General features: G+C 41.9%; 1 protein-coding gene across 3 annotated transcripts in view; it reads left to right on the top strand.

Moving 5' to 3' along the window:
- The window catches only part of GHR (growth hormone receptor), a 150134-nt gene that overhangs the window by 19098 nt on the left and 110164 nt on the right, over positions 1-20872 (top strand). Inside the window, exon 1 of one of the 3 annotated variants that reach the window (XM_059873612.1) lies at positions 12485-12636. The exons of the other annotated variants lie outside the window; for them this stretch is intronic. The gene's annotated coding sequence lies outside the window, so the exon portion shown is untranslated. Of the gene's footprint in view, positions 1-12484; positions 12637-20872 lie in introns of those variants that run through there. 3 annotated transcript variants of the gene reach the window in all.

Below are 20872 nucleotides of genomic sequence, written 5' to 3'. Positions count from 1 at the left end.
CAGTAAGAAATCTCATTGCCAGGTCCTGTTTTCTTTTTTTGTTACATTTAAATTACTTTCACTAAAGAGAGAAGATAGGATTTAGTAGAAGAGGGATCCCTTTAGTACAAGGGATGACTGGATGGAGCTTTGTCAGCAATGCTTAGGGGATCAAGGTAGATAGGTACATGTACTGTTCCTGGCACTGCCTGTCCTACTCCTCAAGGTGGCCAGGCTTCTCATCTTTCCCTGTAGCAGTGGCCTCTCTTTGACAGCAATCACCAGCACTGTAGTGACAGTGGCTTGCTCTAAAGAAGGGTCTGCAGGCAGAAAGATGGATCAGACAAGGGACTTTGTACAGAGATAAGGCAGCATTAATGACACAAACCAGAAAATTCAAGGAACAATGTTTCATCCCCTAAAAGATGTCATCTGGACCTTGTAGTCTCTGAAAAACCTCAGCAGAACCCAAGGTGGGGCTGGATTGCTGGGAGCTTCCCAGAAGGGGAGCACTTTGTTCACACTAGGGTCAGCAATGGGATCATTTCAGGACTGATGTGGATTTCAGATTTTGTGACTCCAGAGCAACCAGATCTAATATATGGCAGCCAAATACCTGTATTTCACTACTCAAACCAAAGTCACAGGCTTAGGACCTTGGGTAGCAGTACTAAAGTGACTACTGATCTTCAAGTGGGCAGCTTTTGAATTATGTTCATAAAAGTTCAGTTCACAGGAAATTTTGAAATGTTCAGGTTTTGGTCCAAATCAAAACAAAGCAAACAAAAAAGTAGTTTAAAAAAATCGCATTAAACTGGAAATTCTCCTTTTAGGACAAGTCAGCAGCAGGATTATTAGGCAAATGAAGTACAAAGCATTAGGTGAATTTCCATTCCTATTAGATTGATTGACTTTATCAGTCTCTGTTGATTTTATCAGTCTCTGACCTGAGAGGTGACTAAAGCAGCTTTCTAAAATCAAAGTCAAAGCAAAGAGGCAATAATGCAACTATCAATATACCAAGGGAAAAAATTGGGAAGGAAGTGAGTAATTTCAGGTGAAGGACAATTTTGACACATAAAGAAAAGGATTTTTGCTGGACATGAATGTATTTAAGCACAAAATGCAATGAATACTAATAACCAAAAGAAAAGCTGAGTTTTGACACTTCTATCTCAAGACTCATTGCTTAAAATGGGCTCTGAGAGAGTTTGAGATGTTTAGATGACACAAGAACTGGAAACTGTGGACCCTTGTATATAAACTGCAGAGGATATGTTGAAGAATATCCATCTTCCCTCTCTGCCCTTGTGAGTAAGAAGTTTGGAGTCAATGGTGTGTGCACCTGTATCTCATGATTCCTAGTCGTCAGGATGTATGTAGGCTCTTTATGTAATACTATGTGTTGGAGATGCCTCTGTTTCACTTTTCAGCACTTATTCAAAACTTCCTTTCTGTCTTTAAACTTCATTAATATCATCAGGTGTGAGAAGAAAGTAATGAGGAAGTCCCAACACATAATTAGATATAGAGTCATGACAATATTTTGTTGAGACCTTTGAAATACGTACATACCAAAGACAGTTATCTTACTATTGTAATCTTTGGCTGCCTGACCCATCCCATTCTTCCCAACAATTCCTCCACTGTAGATAAAGGAATGGGGCTTGATGGTTCCAGTCCTGTAGGCTGCCACTTCTGTAGGATGACATAAACAGTGTCTGTGCTGTACAAGAAACAGAAGCTATACTTTTTAGTGAGATGTGTCTCCAGAATTACAAACTTCTCTCACATTTCCCTGTCCTTGCGTAAGTTAATGATTTGTTTCATATATTAAATTAAGTTTCCAGGATGCAACAGGAATACTCCAGTGCCTCTCTTATGGAGAAGCTTTGACCAGGCATGGATTGATCTGAGAGTGAGGTCAGAGGCAAACAGACCTTCAAACCCGAGTCCACAGCCGCGGCTGCTCGCCTCCTCAACATGTCAGGCCAATGTCTGCACTAGGAGTTACAGCTGAAAACTACTAATTCAAAATTCCAAAAGTGGAAGATGGAATTTATGAAAATGGGAAACAGAAGTTTTGTGACAGTTTCTTACTAGAGCACAACTTCTGGAGTTGAAGTCATTAGTGTTCTTGTTAAACAGCAAGTAGCACAACTCTCAACATAACAGGGACCTCCTCTTGGCTGTGTCAACTATTTTATGGGATTATTTCTGCATAGGCTATTTCTAGCCATAGCCTGTGTCAGAGGTTTGGGCTGGCTGGATATCCAAGTATCTGTTTACAAACGTCAGGATGGATGGAATGTTATCAAGTACAGTCAAAGGCAACTGGAAAGGACACACACTGTTGGTGCTCCACTTCAGGGCTAGAATTGTGATTAAAAACAACAAACCAACATTAGGTAAATGTTACTGCCATTTAAATATTACAATTACAAATGACTTCAAGGCTGCTATCTAAACTCCACTAGACTCAAGTAAACAATGAAAAATAAAAGCGCAATATAACTTAGAATTTTTATAAAAGACCTCTTTTCTCTGTTTGTCTGTTTGGTCTTTCTGATAGTCAGTAACATAAGAATACTGTAAAAATCTTTGAAGAAAAAGAACAGGGGAAAATCTACATGCTTGGATTTAATTTTACATACCATGTGTTCACTCTTTATGACTGCTTGTATGTGAACAGTAATTTAAAAAATCGTGTGCATTGGCGAGGAATATGACAAGCCAAGTTGAAATAATGAGGAGATACAAGAAGTCAACTGGAGGAGTAAGGATACCTAAAACATGACCAGAAAAAAGACCTTACTAGTGAACAGAGTTACGAGTAAGATAACCATGTAGTAGGGCAATCTAACATTAAAAGACATAGCCCTCCACTCATGCTGAACTCCAGACAAATGAGAAAGCTGGACTCACCAAAAGCTTGTGGATGATGGTGAAAGAAGAGGAGGACTTGGCTGCAGCTCTCAGTAAACTAAATCACAAAACAGAGAATGAACAGAGAATATGTAGTGGAAGCCTTTTTCATGAACAAATGACAAATCATTTAACACCCAATGCACAGAAGCAGAGTCACAGGAGAGCTTAACTATCCAAAGAATGGGTAGGAAAGGAAACATCAGGACATAGATCAATTAACAAGCTCTATACTGAAAAGCATTGTTGGCCACCTCTATTTCTGTGTTAAAAACAGAGAGAGGAGAGGCTCTTCTGGATGTGCTTCTGTACCAGTGAAAAGTACCAGTGAAAAGTAGCTATTTGAGAAAAGAATGATGAAAGGTGACTCAGAGACAGTGACTGAAATTATAGAATATATATTCTCAGGAAGGAAAATAGAGAAAAAGTAGACAATCATGGACTTGAAGCAGACAACTTCCACCAATTCAAGTCAATAAAAAGTCAAAGAAAAAAGTAATTAAGCTTTAGCAGAAAACATAAGCTATACTTATCAGAAAGGAAAAGTATTGAGAGAGAGATTAGTTTAGGTAAGCCAGGAGCTTTTACTTGATCTCAGACTCACAAAGTTCCATCTGAAAAGTGGAAATCAGATCAAATTCTTAAACATATAAAGTAACAGTATGATCTAATCAGAAGACTAAGGCATAAACCAAACACAGAGCTAGAAGACACTTCAAAAGGCAACAAGCATTACAAATAACAAAGAGAAAATAAAATTATTATTGTTTTTCCTGACTATTTGTGAGACTAGAGGCAAGACAATGACACAAGAGATGATCCCAAGAAGACTGGAATATTTAAAACCTTTTTTTGCATGTGACAAAAAAAAGCTGGAGACACTTCACTAGCATAATTATCATTCATGAGAAGAAGTTAAGTATTCAATTTAAAACAGCATCAGGAGAGCCTTATGGAATGTTCTCAAGTCAGCCAGACCAGAGAGACTTTGCCCTGGGATATTTTAAGAATCAGGTGAATTCTTCAGATTAGCAATTAGTTGAGAATCTGTCAAAAATGGCCAAAAGATATGTCTGAGAAAGGACAAAAAATAACAGCTGCCTTATATAATAAGAGGGGAGAAAGCAGATGAAGAGGAGGCTGGAAATATTAAACTAATCAATCTAACTGCAATTCAGAAAAAAAAAACAACCCAGAAACAAATCCAAAGCATATCTAGAATTAAGTAAACTCTTTGCAAATGCTTTAAATGAAAAGTAATAGCATACAATCTAATTTGGTAATGTATATAATTTTAGACCCTTTTCTTTATTTTTATAATCTCATTTCACAGAAGTACAGGACCTTTCTTTGTTCTGACTTTATTCAAAGTTTTTATAACAATCTGGATAACAGTCTTAATAAGTTTGCAGATGTGACAAAGTTGAAAAGAAGTACAAACATGAATGCATTGAAAGACACAATTCAATTTCAGAATTATCTTGAGAAATTGCAGTGGTGGAATGAAAATGGATTAAATTCTACATGATGTACTGCACTTAGGTGGAAATAATCAAATTTAATGCTCTGATTTATAAATAGCAGTATAGCCTTCAAGCCTCTCTCTTCTGAGCACTGTTAGGACGTCATGCAGAGAACTTGGTCCCTTTGGGGCATTATACTTCGGGAGAGACATGAAACAACTGGAGAAAGCCCAAAACTGCACATGATAAGAAGCAAAGAGAATGTGATCCATGATGAAAGATTTTAAAAATAGAGACCCTTTGGCCTAGGACAAAGAAAAAACTCTAGAGTACATGGCAATTATTTTCAAACACAGAAGAGAATAATCTGATCACCATTTTCAATGTGGATAGAAGACTTCTTGAATTTAAATTTTAACAAAATAATAAGAGGTAGGCATTATGGAAAGCATTCTAGTAATGTGTGAATATCTGACACAGGTAGCTTTAGTAAGTAAGGGGTTCTTTTGCACTGAGATATTTAGAAAGCTAGTCAAGAAAATACCAAGAATTAGGAAATGAAAGTAAATCCTGCTTTGTGATACAGGAATGAACTGCACTATGAGTAGCTAACTCATAGCTTTCAGCTGACATGTCAAACATGTTAAGTCCATGATGAGCAGGTGGGCTGTACTAGCGTAGGAGCTACTGCTCAATTTGAGTCTCCACTGATGAAAGGAAGTAGTCTTCAGATCCTGATCAGAGTGAAGCCACCTATTTTCCTGGAACCCAGCTTTATATTTAGCTTGCCCCAGATCCCATGATGGAGCTCAGGAGTTGTATAAGAACACCACAGTTCTCAGGACCCCTGCTCTTTGGCCTCCCCAATGTATACGGTATGCATCTTATGGCTACCATCCGAGGTAAAATATTGTCATGCAACTCCATTAACCAGAAAGAAACGGGACACACTCCAAACTGGATGACTCTTGAGGCCATTTCTGTGTCCATCAGTACAGTTATGAGCACTGTCATCATCAAAGTACAAGCATGCAGGATGAAGAGTTTGAAATAATCATACGCAGAAATTTCACCCAGGCAGTGATTGAGGGCTGGGGGACCACAGATTGTGTGGATGGACAGCCAAAATACTGGGAGGACCTCAGGCAGGAGAAGAACTTGTCATGATAGACCAAAAGGGTCCAGAGATCTGTATTTTGACTGTAAGGTGGTTATGGCTGCATTAAGGTTACTCACGGGAGAATTACCAGTGTAATCACATCTGCATAAAAGACTCTATAACAGGGAAACCAGGTAACTGCAGACTTATGGGTCTGATTTTACACCTGATTAGATGGATGATACAGAGTAGAACTGAGAAGTATGTGAACAAACACAGTCTTTCTGAAGAGTCAAAGCGCTACCTTCCATCTTCTTAGGGACTTCCATGCACATACAAATATTCTACCTTGAGAAAAACTTCCCTGTGAGTATTTGAATGACAAAATAATGTAAGTCAGGATTTTCCATTACTGATATTACAATTTTCTCAAAATGGTGATTTGTTGTAAAAACCCAAGCTCTCCAGATAATGGTTAATGTTGTCCTGGACAGAAGCACACCCATTATGTAGAGATGGCAACAGCACGTATTTGATCAGTCTGTCCATCCCAAATCCCTTATTGTCACAAACGCTTAAGATCTGTCAACTAGAGACCTTAAGCTGAATCATAAATTAAAGGATGCTGCTGTTCCTAGAACTAGCAGACTTATGAAAACAACAAACAAAATTACTGGCTGACTTTGTTCACATTCTTTGACTAGCCCAAGAAATTTAAGAATCATCCTTTATGCTCTGTGACTTTGACCAAATTCTTGTCTGTTGTATTTTGCATGGTAGCACTACTGTTAAAGCATAAAGTGAATTTAAGTACACAAATAATCAAGCATGGTGTCTGTTCCAACTTTGGTGTTCTCCTTTCCACCTTAATCTGAGAGACAAAAGAACTTGATGTGGAGAGCAGGAACATGTAGCAAAAGTTACAGAAAAATGCTCATGAAACATGGGTAGACAATGAATATGTGCTCTGATCAATTAATCATAAAATACTTGGAGATGTGAATTGGTTAGGTCTCTAACATATTTAACATATTACAATTTAGGAATTCAAACGCAGGAAAGTAACAAAGCCTTGTTTGAAGTGTCTAAACTTTTGGGACACTTAGACGAAAGCACTTTAGGCAGAAGGTCTAGCAGACCCCCAAACTTGTTCATTGGCAGAAGGAAATGGAGGGTAATATGGACAAATAGGTGCAGAAAGTGGTCTCAGGCTCTGGAGTCCAGCTTTGCAATATGTGCCTAGTCACAGTCTTCAATAAACACTTGATAGACTAAGGATGGGATTCAGTTAAGATTTATAGAGCAGTAACAACACATTCATAAAATAATACACACAAACACACCCACTCACATAAAAATATATATATATATATATATTTGCATGCTATAAAATTGATTGATGTTTTTCACTGTTCATTTGGAGAAGTTCTTCTGGCTAATGTAATATCTAGGATGCAGGATAACCTGGGTAGTGCTGGAAAAAGGACCAGCTGTGATATTTCTTGCACTAAAAAAGATCAGTGAATATATCAGTTGAATCAAAACCTTCATCTCTACAGTCCTCCATCTCCCTTCTTCAGAAAAAAAGCAAGGAAAATACCACAATATACACCTTTCCCAGTGAACCAGAAAGTCATTGTATTCATTACATGCCCAGATAGGTCTTTGTTTTCTATTAGCTGTAGGTAATGACATGATGGATGACTTAGAAACAACAGAAAGATAGAGCAAGAGACCTCAGGCAGTGGCAGAGTATTTCTTCATTTTTTTCCTTTCTTGCTTTGCCTGTGCCTTCTTATCCTGCATGCATGTTCACATTGATTCATTGGAAGTTAGTTCCTAAGAGAAAATTCTCTGTTTCCACAGATATTTATTGGTTAGGTAATTATTCTGCTTTCACACAAAGTATTTGGGGGAGCTTTGCTCTGTAGCTTTAAAGGAAGTAACCCAGACAACCCACAAACTAAATTTTTCCACATATTCAGAGGCTGAGAACAGACCTGCTATTAAATATTGTTTTTACTTTTATATACAGCAAGCACTGTGCATTCCCAGCTCTTGGTACGAGTCTGATCATGGTTGGAATATGCATTTTATTAGTGTGGTTTCTTTTTGTGGCAAGCAATCGTGTGTCATGGTACTTTTTTCTGCAATTCTACTTACGATGGAAATTTAGATTAAAAAAGAGCTTCTCTTCTTTCAGCTATTCCTTATTTCTTACATGAATAAAGAACATTAGGAAGGTGAAGGAAGGAAAGAAGAATTAACATTTCCCTGCACAGAATTTTGACTTGCTATTATCGTAAAACCAAATATTTTGATGGAAAACACAGTAAATGTTTAAAGGACTGATTAATGCTCTATGAAGGTCATCAACTGAGTTTCACACACTGCCACTGGACTTTCTTTCCTCTTAAGTTTTCTAAAAGCATGACATAAAGGGGGAAATGTTCATCTGAATCATTCTCTAGCTCATTTCCAAAAGACCAACATGCTCCTTTTACCTTCCCCATTTTTTTATTACCATATAGATAAGATCAATGGAGATTAATTGGAAAAAGGTGTGTGTTGTATTACTAAAAACTGTGGATTCATAGTCCCTGTGCCTGGGGGCCAGTAATCTATACCTGTCCTGTTTAATATATGTATCAATGACCTGGAGGAGGTACTGTGTACTCTTGACAAGTTTGCAGATAACACCAAACTGGAGGGATTGGTCAATACCCTCAAGGGCAGAGCAGTTTTACAGCAAAACCTAGACAGGCTGGACAAGCAGGCTGATGGGACCTGTGAGAAATTCTGCCAGGACAAGTGCAAAATCCTGCCCTGGGGGAAAAAAGCCCATGAGATGGTACACAGAGATATTGCCAAACTGGACTGACTCAGTGAAGCACTACCAGGATGCCCAGATCAGGAGTTGGAGCATCAGCCTAAAGACAAAGGGTATAATGAGAACTGAGGAGCTCAGAGCAGAGAAGAAAGGAAACCTCTTGCCCCACAGGACAGTGCAGCAGTGGAGCAGGTTGCCCCAAGATGCTGACATGAAAGGTTTTGAAACCCAACTGGGTTAAGCCCAGCAATATTTGTCCTCTTCACTGACCCTGCATTGAGCTGGAGGTTGGACTGGAGAGCTCCTGAGATCCTTTTCTTGCTGTGAACTTTCTGTGTTTATGACTGTGTTAAACAAGAAGCCAAGAAAATAAGATAATAGATTTAAACTGCAGGTATGAATGCAGAATATGAACAATATTTTTATTTAATCTGCCTTCTGCATTATTTCATGCAGTTTTGAGAAATAAAATCTCTTTTTGTAATTAGTGTAAGTAGTTTTTCACTCAAGAGAAACATATCCATGTGCACATTAACCTCAAACCATAGGGAATTTTAAACTACTCAGACTAAACTACCCTTTTTTTAGGCCTCATGTAAAAGCTCTGCAGGTAAAGCAGTATCAATTAAGAGTGCATTTCACGTTATTGTATTAGCAAAAAGCCCAACAACAAAATGACAAAATGTTACTTTATTTCCTTTTAATACAAACTGCTACACAAAGAAACCCCTTTATATTTTTAGCATGGACCTTGCATACGTACCCCATTATATTGATCCAGAAATATATAAATTAACATTGATTTTGCTGACTATAGGCAACTACTACCTGCTAAATCAAGCCACGGGAGTTTGGCTGATAGACTTTACCAGTACAGCTACCTTTACATTGTAAAAGCTCAGATTTCAACCAGTGCTTACAGTAGGCACTCACTGGCAAGCAAGTCTGGCAGAAATTACAAACAGCACTTGCTTTAGACACTTAGCAGTGAAGGAACCTCTTTCAGAGGAATTATCATGAACTGAGCTGTTGGAATTCTATTTGACACCCTGTTGATAAACACTGCATTATACACTATTGTAAACAGAGAGCAAAACCAGACTCAGGCATAATTTTGTCTTCTGCACTTGGTTGCAGAGCATCATGCTCAGGAAGGATTGGAACTTTTTTGAACACTGTTTTGGAAAGGAGTGAAGCAGCAACTGCATGTAGAGAAGAGGGTAGGTGTAGGCATCCTTGGATATTATGTCAGAGCAAATGGTCAGAATTCAGATGTCTTTACTGAATGTCCTCAAGCCATACATGCTTTTCCAGGCTTTTTTAGGAGATTGGATGGAATCTAGAAGAGTGATAGATAATACAGCATAAACCAAAAAGTAAAGAACGTGGGCATGGATGAAGTTATACATAGTTTTAAAAACAGATGTTTTCCAACGGATGTATAAAAAATACAACCAATTTCTATATTGTTGCTGACATAAGACTCATGTTTCAATATGATACCAATCTTGGGTGTTTTACTGCTAATTTATCTGGGAGATTAAACTACTACCACAGATTATCAGTACTAAATCTAGTAAATAGTTTAATATACCCTGAAATCCTCAGAAGAAACTGAACATAATAGTTATCAAAAGACAGACCTTTTTTTAAATATTATTTTAATAAGAGACAAGACAAAAGACCACTGAACATTTATTATGCTATTTATTTTTATTGGGATGATTGAGAAAATTCAAAGTATTTATCCTACACAAAAGTGACACACAGCCTTGTGCTTCCACTGATCCAAGGCCAGCTGTAGACAATGTGACAACCTCACTCTTACATGTCTCCTGTCTTTCCAAACCCATCACACCCTCACAAACTTTCTGATTGAAAATGACTTTGGCTGCTTTTACCTAAATCTGGTCTTGTTGGCAGTGTACTGTGTTTGACATCCATCCCCCTGAAACTGAGCTACCTATCATGTAAAGAAACAAAAAACTTTATCTAGTTAGAGAAAGTCCAGGCAGCTGTAAACCTAGAATATAGAATAAATCAATGGATTTATTGTTATCCAGCCTTATTTGTACATATAATGAGGGAGCAATAAATTATTTTCTCTGGTTTTATCATGTGGTATTGTACATGTTCCGCTCCCACTGCCACTTAGTTAATGCAAACCAGTTTGCCATAGTCCCAGGTGTTACTATGTTACAGGAATGTTGTATTAAACAAACCCCATAAACATCTTTGGACCTGGAATCTTCCCCTTTTATCACAGTGCTTCAAACACAAGACTGTAGGGCCCGGATCAGATCTGTGGTTGCAACTTCTAACACACTGAGTTATTAATCGTGCTTTGCCATAGCTTCAGCACAAACGGTAAGAATGAAAGGCCTGAATAACAACCACTGGTTTGGCAGCACAGGCATCTCCTGGGAGATGTGGGTACGAATTCCCTGACCAGTGGTAAGAAGTGGAACTTAAGGTCCTTTGCACATATATTAATGCAAAAACAATGGTATTGTTTGATACTGTTTAAAAAAATCTGTTCCTGTGATTTTGAATGAGGAAATGGCAAGAGATGATAAGTTCTGGTGGGAATAAAGAAGATGAATCTGTGTGCCCTTAGTTTAAAACCTCAAAAGCAATATTTTCATCATATACTTGTCAATATGTGAGATTTCAATTCCCTTAAGTGAATTGGAAGCTGATGAGGTCACATCTCATGATCCACCTCACCCCAGATACACATCTTCAGCCCCCTGGAATCACTTTGTTTGTTCTGGGCAGAGGAAGCTGGATCAACAGCGCAGTTGAAGACAGATCACTTGCTGCTCGCAGGTCAGTCTTTGAGGAACACCAGCCTCATAAGACAAGCAGCTTCAGTCTGGGAGCATCTGGTTCAATAGGAAGGGAAGGGCAGCACCGACCTGAGCAGCCAGAGGGGCCAGCAACTGTTCCCAGCCATCATAGTCAAACAACTTCCATATGCCGGCACTGCTATTCCTGTACACCCAGCACAGGAGAAAGCCTGGGTGAGATACAATTCTCTTCTATTCCCAGTTAATTTCAGAGCAGGCTTTGTGACTTACTGAATGATTGTGAAACTCTCACAACGCTGATCTGTGGGGCTGTTGTCCCACCTTTGTTTTACCAGGAAGCCAGATGCTGAGCTATTTTGAAGGTGGGACCACACACACGACAGGGGTCCCGCAAGGGCCTTAAAGATCAATGTATCACTGCTTAGGTCACCTTTGCACATGTGGGTCTGTCTTCGGTACTTCGTCAATGCAAATGATACCTAAATAAACTGATGACGGTATGCTCCTTTTTAATTATTTCTTTCCTAAACAGTTTTTCAGAAGATAAATCTTTAATTATTTTAAGACAATCCCTGGCAGACGCTCTCCGTTTTCCTGTAGCTACCTTCTACACTCCCACTACTTAGCCCTGTACTGCACTGCCACACACCTGGCCGCGAAAGGTGCTATCCCTTCCACCAGGCAGCCGTGCCCGTGACACCCCCTTCACCCCCTAAAATCGTGTTCGTCGATCCTGAACACAAACACAACTGCCAGCCCTGCTGAGCCCCTGCTTCAGGCTGGGCCAGAAGCCCGGAACTCGCCCCGATAGCCATCGCCGGTGGGACTGATCCCACAGCGCGGAGCTGGCGCCGGGGCCGCGCTCCCGCCCGTCCGGCCGGGATGCGCGTTGCAGTAGCCGCCGTCCCCGTCTAGACGGAGCCCCGCGGCGCAGCCCAAGTGCCGGCACCGGCCGGGGCTCGGGCTGGGCGGCGGCGATCCCCGAGTCGCGCCGAGCCGCCCCACCACCCCGCCAGACACCGTCCCCCTCGGCGCTCTGACCCCCGCCCCGCGGCGGCCGGGCCGGCAGCTGCCGCGGTGAAAGAGGACGAGGAGTCCGCGGCGATGGCCGCTGAGTGCCCCGCGCCCCGGCAGGGCAGGACAGGCACAGAGCGGGCTGCGGCAAGCGAAGCGAGTGCCAACGCCGCTGCTGCTGCCGCCGCCGCCGGGGCACGGTGTATGGGGAGGGGTGCTGGGGAGCGCTGCCTGCCGCCCTGTGCTGATCCTCCCTCCCTCCCTCCGTCTCTCCACTCCGCTCCGCTCTGTTCTCCGCCTGCCCCGCCCCGCCCCGCGGGAGGAGTGCGGGCTCAGCCCGCCGCCCCGCCGCTCTCGCTCGCGTTTTATGACGGTCGCTGCCTCCCCAGGAGTTGGGGCCGGCCGCGGCGGCCGCTCGCTGAGGCGCTCCCATGGTGCCGGCGCCCGCCGCGGGGGGGCACGTCCGCTGCCGCCCGCCGCGCCGCCGAAACTTGGGGGAAGTTTCCGAGCGAGTCGGTGAGTACCGGGCGGCGGCTCCGCGCCGCTCCCCGCCGCCCGCCTCCCGCCTGGCGCGGCCGCCCAGCGGCTTCCTCGCCCCAGGGGGCGACGGGCCGGGGTCCGGCTCCTGTCCGGCTTCACCTCCCGTCGCCCGGGATCGGCGGGGGATCTGCGAGCTTGCCCCACGGTCCCGGCCGGTGTCGGAGCCGCTCCAGGAGCGGATCCACCCGTGTCCCGCTGCTGTGGGCAGTGCGGCGCCGGAGACGGGCCGGGACCGCGGCGTCAGCTCTGGCCGGGGCTGGGACGGCGGGCGGGGGGCGAGAATTCCTGTCACGTCCCATGCTGTGGGTGATGGATGGGGTGCCGGGGAAGAGAAGCCTAGCCTCGGAGATCTGGAGAAACAGTTTTCTTCAGAGAAACCCTCTTTCTGTGTGGATTTGGATTTTTAAAGCAGAGCAAGAATGGTCGTTTAGCTGCCAGCGTCGCAATCTTCTCCGCTCTAACAGACCTAATCAGAATTTTTCTTCTGTATGATTTATTCCAGTTTATACAATCCCTGCAATTCCGACCTCTTTTTTTTTTTTTCAATGCCGTTCGTCCATAATTTTGTTTCTTATTGTTTTGTAAGTATTGCATAGGATAAAAAAATAGAGAATGTTTTGAAAAATAAATACTGCAAACGTTTTGAGCAGAAGTGTGCAAACAGAGCGGTTATTTAGCATAGGAGTAACTAGTGTTTTATCATAGTAACTTCTTCAGTAAAACTTGTTGCAAACTCTCACAGGACTAATGCTGGAGATCCAGTGAGTAGATGTGAACTAGTTACTCATCTTTTCAGTATAGTATATTTTGTTTAAGGTATAGTGTATTATTAACTTTATGGTGTTCAGTCACGGCTTTTCGTTTTGTTTTGCAACTACTGAAGACCCACACCTGGTCAGCTTTCTGGTCACGATTGTGTCAGAAGTAAGAATGAAGCAATTAAAAAACTGTAACCCACCACTTGAGTTGGATCCCATTTTTTTAATGCTTTAAACAAGTATATACTGATACGAAAAATTGAAGTTATTTGTCAAGATCTTTTTAGCTTAAATCTAAAATACTCCTAACTATAGCATAACTTGGTTGCTCTCATCAGCAATGAAAATGCAGTTGGGCATAGAATCAATTTAAGGAGATTTGGTAAGATACATTTAAATGCCGGTGTTTATTTAAAAGATGCTATTTTAAATATTGAGATTAAAGTACATTGCAATTGAGATGTCTTGTGGCTGTGAGTGATAAATGTAGGTAATACTGAAAGTTATTCAGACAACTTGAGCTGTGTGAATAGGAATGTGATGTCTTTCATCTCCACCATGTCTCAGTCTTGCATTACTAGAATTGCTACTTGCCGTGTTAATTCATGATGTTAGCATGTTCTAATAATGATGAAGGATTGACAAACAAGACAGCTTGCAGTCCTTCTGAGGAGTAATTTCTAGCATTGCCAGTAAGTGATAGTGGTACTCTTATCAAATATATAACTGCTGGAACTTAGACTAATGTCCAGAAAAGTTATAGATGCCCACCAAATATTTTTAAGTTCTCTAAGTATGGTCAATCATTGTTTCCGTTACCATGGGCTGTTCCTCTCCCGGTCTTGTTGTATTTGCACAGCACAGTGTAGCGCTGTTCAGGTGTAAAAAATCAAGGGCTCTGTAGAGGCAGCCCACAGCACTGCTCCCATGGGTGTTTGTGCCACACTGGTGGTTGTTGGGGAAATCTATAGAGCTCAGTTCTAGACATCTTTACAAACTGAAGTGGCATGTAGTACTGTATATGACCTCTTGTGCCCTCTTCCAGTAAGGAATGGTCAAAACCTCTGAAGGCAAATCTGCCATTTACAGATTGGTACCATTCCTTTTCATGAACTGGAGACTAAGGAAGTATGAGTATATAGTTGTCCTTTTAGACCATAACTTCCACTTGCAGGGTCTCTTTTGCCTGACTATATGCACGTCTAAGTGCTTATATTAACTGGAGCTAGGCCTTGCTCCTGTTAAATGAAACTTTTGCTGCAGAAATTGTGTTTTATCTTGTGCTATTGAAAGGAGCATTGAATGGAATAAATATAGCATCCTGTATCTTATTTGAAATACCAGATTTCCACGAATAAAGTAGAAGCTGCAAATATTTGTTATTGAGGAAGTGATGTAGGCAGAGATGCTTTGAATTTTTTTTCTCTTATTGAAAAATAAGTGCTTTATCAGACATGACAGCACTTGCTTGCATTCAGCCCAGTTGAGGATCTTGCAATCTTAAGGTACATATCAAAGCATTTTGAAAGCATTACAAAATAATAAAAATTATAGGAATATGAAGAAGGGGGGGTAAAGCTGGTGGAGTAAAGAAGGGCAAGGCTACCAGTAGTAATAATGAGTCTACTCAGCCCACATGGGAGTCCTTCAATGATAGGTTAGCTAGAGAGTCATATTTCTTTTAAATAAAAGGTTTTTCTTTTTTCTTGTTACCATATGTTTGTGGGATGGAAAGACAATTCTGGGGAGAGGGCAGATTGAAGAAAACAGGGAGAGAGGTAGTAGGGCTGCTACTTCGGTGTGGTGAAGGCAAAAGGCTGATGCAATGAGATACTAGCTTGGCAGGAACAGATTTATGTCAGGACTTGAAGGAACACTTTGTGCTCAAACTGTTTATCACTAGGGAAATCTTCCTTTACCGTATATGAATCCTAGTTTAAATCTTTGTATGAGGTGGGTGTTTGTTTACACATTATTTTAGTTCATGAGAGATGGAACAAGTGTCCTCTTACCAAAGAGCTGGTTTTCAGTGTATGAGAAACAATTTTTCCCAGAAAATTGTAAAGGCTGTTTTCTGACAGAGATGAATGTTGTCAATATCACGTGTACTGGAGATTATGAATTGAAAATATATTCAAACACATATTTTACTGACCTTTAGAGAGCATGTATTCTATTGAAAATACCTTAATCACTAAAATTAGTTATTTCTTCATTATTAATAAGTTAGTATAAAATTCATAAATACTTTCACAGTAGCAGGATGGCTTGTAACAGGGTGGCACTTAATGTCTCACTTGAACAATATAATGTGTCTTGCTATTTGCTGGGCATTAAAGACATGCAGTGTTGTGAGGATGTAAAAGATAATGAAAATCACTCTTTCTGATGGAATAATTGCTGGAAGACACAATTGGTGGTGGATGCTTGTGCACAGACGGTTGGGTTAGAGTAACTTTTCAGATGTATTATGGCCCCAGTCTGTTGCCATATATTCAATATCTGGAGGACTACATGACAAATCAAGCATTTCTGAGTTTTAAAACTCCATCTGCCATGCTATTCATACTTACCATGCTAATTTAAACCATTTATGTTTATCTTTTGACTTGCCAAGAGATCCAGACTGCTATGCCAACCCCCATACCTACTAAATAATGTTCAGTTTTATAAATTTGAGTTATAAAAGTACTCCTGCTTGTAATTTCACAGTCTGCAACGCAGTCTTTTGTCCTGCTGTGCCCATGCTAGTGGCTGGATTTTGTGGAAGGGATCCACTCTGTGGGATCATGGTCCTGTGGGGGAAGGTGATACAGGGCTGCATGGAGAACACTGGAGAGACAAAAACCTCTGCACTGTGGCTGCTGGTGAGAGGATATGAAACTCTGGTAAATGTAGCAGAAAATTTTAACCTCTGTGCATTAGGAGGATAAACACAGCACCCATTCTGTTGGTGTGGAATGATTTATGCTTCCCCATTTCTCCTTTTCTGTAGCCATTTAGTGAGACTCAGAGCATTAGTGTATTACAGCGCTAGACCTGCTTGGCCTCTGCATCAGGGACAGAGTGACTACTGAGGGTGGGTTCCAAGTGTGTGAAACTGAACTCAGAATGCGCAAAGCAAAGATGCTTTGCTGGCTTTGTGCTCATTAAGGCAGCAGATTGCTGTCTCTGATCACTTAATAAGCTTATTGCTTGTAATTCGAGAACAAAGGTGATACATGAAAACATAAAAACAAATAATCATTTGCATTTAAATAGGGCATTAACAGAAATGAAGATAATATTTAGAACTTCAAAAGCTGTTTAAATACTCTCACAAATCCATTATGGTCTTCAAACTCTGTAATTGGTCAGTCCGAACATGAAATATTCTTTTGGATGCTCAACAGTAATTTTATACAAAAAAAGTCAGTAGTTAACAGACAACAGCTCTGAGGGAAAGCTGGAAAGACCTTATTAATAACAACTATAATGTTACAGCATTCAAACACTTAAATAGAATTTGAGTTTTTACTACCTCAAGAGAAAACAGGGTCAGTAAAGCTCCATATTGCAGTAAATCTGTAGGATGAGTTGATGGTTTGTAGAAACTGTACCTGTGTTAGTCCTGTGAACAGATATCTTTGTGCCTGACCAATATGCAAAGGTTTTGGGTTTTAATCCATACACAGTGCATCTCTACAGTCTTATTGGTATAGCCAAACAACTCCCTTTGTGCCTGTTGGAGTTTGGGGATAGTCTGGCCATTAAGTACAGCTTGTAGGAGAGAAGAAACAGACTGAAAGAACCATCACATTCTGTTCCAGCTGTCTCAGTTCGATGAGCATGCAGTCAGTTTCTGCCTTACGCGCTTGTTTCCCAGCTGCAGCAAGAAGCCTGATTTCTGCTATGTTTCATGTTTCTTTTTTTTCATACATGTGTTATCTTAGTGCTGCCTAGAGAATGAGTTGGGCTCTATTGCATGACTGCAAATATTGTTTAAATTTTTTATGGAATATTTATTAATCTGTGTTTGCTCAAGAGCCATGTTATAAGCTTCTTTATAATTGTTCTTAGCAATGCCTTGTTTACTGTTTTCATCCAGAACAGCATTAACTGTTTGGTATTTTGATGGTTTGTGGCATTGCTAATGGCTTTATGTGATGCTATAGAAAGTGAGTGAAAACGAAGCAGGATTCCTTCTAGATGGTGGTTCTTGTCCCTTGCTTTGCCTGGGTTGAAGAAGACTGGTTGTGGTTTGGTTTGGGACCAAACTTTACCTGTTCTGCCAAGAGTAAGGAAGATCTGATGCAAGGACTGAGAGAAGAGCAATTAAAAGCTGCTGTATCTTTGGGTTTTGATTGCATTTTATCTCTGAGCCTGTTAGAGTATATCGGGGGAGCACTGTGGAACTTTTACTTAAAAAGAAACCTCTAAGAAAACCATAGCTTTCGTAATGACTGTGGCAGTTCACAGTCAGACAGAGTAGCTCTAAGGACTGTCAGATGTTAAATAAACAGAATAGAATACAACATGGTCAGGACTCTACCCGGCCATCTCTTTCATAGCACACATAGATCAAGCCTGGTGAGCTGCGCTTATGCTGGGGCTTTGGTCTTGTAGGCTGAGTCCTGGCTGGGTTAGGGTATAAAACAGGTGCGTTGAGCCACCTGAAGGAATGATTTGCAGGGTGCAGTGGGAAATCCTACTCTTTTTCTATAATCTGTTTGCAGGTTTTGGCTGAGGCACACGTATAACTGCAACACATGCAGCTGAAATGTTACGGGCTGGTGCTTGTTGCAAATAGTGCCAGCCTACTGGTCCAGCATGTGTGAATGAGCTTATCTTACAGCTGCAGTGTTTTTGCGGTAGGATCAGAAAGAGTGTGTGAGACAGTGCTTTACACTTTTCAGCTGTGATTTCTGACCTTTGGAGAGCGGCAGTGTGCCTCTGGGTCTGCTCGTGCTGGGTGTTGCTAACAAACACTGCACAGGAGAGGTGCTTGTTACGTGATACGGTCAGGCTGGCCGGCTGTACACCACAGCCAGTTCTGCTGTGCAGGACAGTGTGTACAGCACGGAGGGACTGCAGCCTCAGAGGGGGAGAAACGGCCCTCCACTTCCCTGTGAGAAAGGCTATTTTTGTGGAACTGCATGATGAGCTCTGGTATCTTAAGCTCTGAGGTACTTTAATTAGGATGGCCATATCAGTTGAGAAAACATGTCAGAAAAAGAAGTCACTGTTGTTAAGAAGCCTGTGCCTCTGGTTCTTAGGTAAGTATTTTGTTTGAACAACTAATTTCCTTGAAATAATGGATAGCTTTGAGAAAATTCATTTCTTTGGTTGTACTACAGCCAGATTTTTTTGGTGGCATGTAATTTCATCCACCGCAAGGCACACACAAGTGGGTTGACTACAGTGGGTTCTGCTTGATGGTTCTCAGGGCTCTGGCTGACCACAGAGGTGCTGGTGCTGACAGTAAGGAAGCATGGCATCCACCTCTTTAAGTGGTGTGAGGGGCGTGGCTAACTTGCTTCAAAGCGAGAGAAACAAGAATATTTGCTTTTTACATCATTGTAAAGCTGGAATGGCTTTATACAAAGGTGAAGTCTTGCCTGACAAATTTGGTGACCTTCTGTGATGGAGCTACAGGTTTGCTGGACAGGGGCAGAGCAACTGATATTGTCTACATGGGCTTATGCAGTTTGACACTGTCCTGCAGGCCATCCTTGTCTGTAAATTGGAGAGACATGGATTGATGGATCACCCACTTGATGAGCAAAGAGCTGGCTGGATGGCCACACACACAGAGTAGTGGTCAACAGCTCCTTGTCCACATGGAGACCAGTGCTGAGTGGTGCCCCTCAGGGGTCAGTCCTGGGGCTGACACGGTTCCACACCTTTGTCAGGGACGTGGACAGTGGGATCCAGGGCAGTCTCAGCAAGTTTGCTGGTGACACTGAGCTGGGTGGGGCAGTCGACACAGGGCAGAGAAGGGATGGCATCCACAGGGACCTGGACGGGCTTGAGAGGTGGGACCATGCTAACCTCAGGGAGCTCAGCAAGGCCAAGTGCAAGGTCCTGCACCTGCACTGGGGCAATCCCAGGCACACCCACAGGCTGGGCAGAGAAGTGATTGGGAGCAGCCCTGTGGGGAGGGACTTGGGGGTGGTGGCTGATGAAAAACTCACCCTGAGCCAGCAGTGAGTGCTCCCAGCCCAGAAAGCCAAGGGAATCCTGGGCTGCATCCAAAGGAGTGTGGCCAGCAGGTCAAGAGAGGGGATTCTGCCCCTCTGTTTTCCTCCTGTGAGACCCCACCAGGAGCACTGTGTCCAACCCTGGTGTCCCCAATTTAAGAGGGACATGGAACTGCTGGAGTAAGCCCAGAGGAAGCCACAAAGCTGATAAAGGGGCCAGAGCTCCTTCCCTAAAAAGACAGGCTGAGAAAGTTGGGGCTGCTCAGCCTGGAGAAGAGCAGGTTGTGTGGAGACCTCATGGCAACCTGCCAGTATCTGAAGGAGGGCTGCAGGGAAGCTGCAGAGGGACTCTTTATCAGAGACTGTAGTGACAGGCAAGGAGTGATGGGTACACACTGAAAGAGGGGAAATTTAGGTTAGATATAAGGATAAATTCTTTACCATGAGTGTGGTGAAAGAGGTTGTCCGGGGAAGCTGTGGATGCCCCAGGCCTGGAAGTGTTTATGGCGAGGTTGGACAAAGCCTTGAGAAGCCTGGTCGAGTGGGAGGTGTCCCTGTGCATGACAGGGGAGATTGGGGCTGGATAATCATTACAGTGCATTCCAACCCTTAATATTTCTACGATCTATGATTTTTCAGGCTTATGGTGTATAATGGTATAAGACCTGTAACTGGCATACAGGGGAATTAAGCAATACGTTTGGCCCTTGTATCTTTGATCCAGCTAGTGGGATAGATGAGTGCACTTAATGCCATCATGTGAAAAGTAATGTTATTTATTGTTGTACCCATGTGTTTGTTGTGGCCTGCTCTATTGCTTTTTTTTTCAAATACAAAAAGTTAATCTTTTATTAAGGTTATGAGGTGTATTGTGAAAACCATTGCAGATCTCTTTTCCTCTCCTGTTCTATTACTGCAGGTGAAGATGAAGAGCTTTCTCCATAAAAGCCCAAGGGAGCTTTGTGGAGCCACTGTGAATAAAAAAATCCATCCATTGAAAGGAAAAAACATGGGATTTAGGAGGAGAGACTCCTCCTGACTAATTGTTCACATTGACATTGAATGGTATAATGGGAATCTTCATGTAGAACCTTCTATAGTCATGCTCCTGTTTTCTCTGCTGATGTGGGAGTTGCAGTTTTTTAAAAATAATTTTGGCTTATTGTTTGAATGTTATTTCAAACCCAAGGAAATGGGGAGCCAAGTTAATCACAGGAGATCTTCAATTAGAAGAGAGAAGAAGTTTTTTACAGTGTTAGAATGTGTTTAGTGTTT

The sequence above is a fragment of the Haemorhous mexicanus genome, chromosome Z (assembly GCF_027477595.1).
Source record: "Haemorhous mexicanus isolate bHaeMex1 chromosome Z, bHaeMex1.pri, whole genome shotgun sequence".
Classification (NCBI taxonomy): Eukaryota; Metazoa; Chordata; class Aves; order Passeriformes; family Fringillidae; genus Haemorhous; species Haemorhous mexicanus.
The sequence above is the reverse complement of the archived record's forward strand: the minus strand, read 5'-3'. Positions and strand labels throughout refer to the sequence as shown.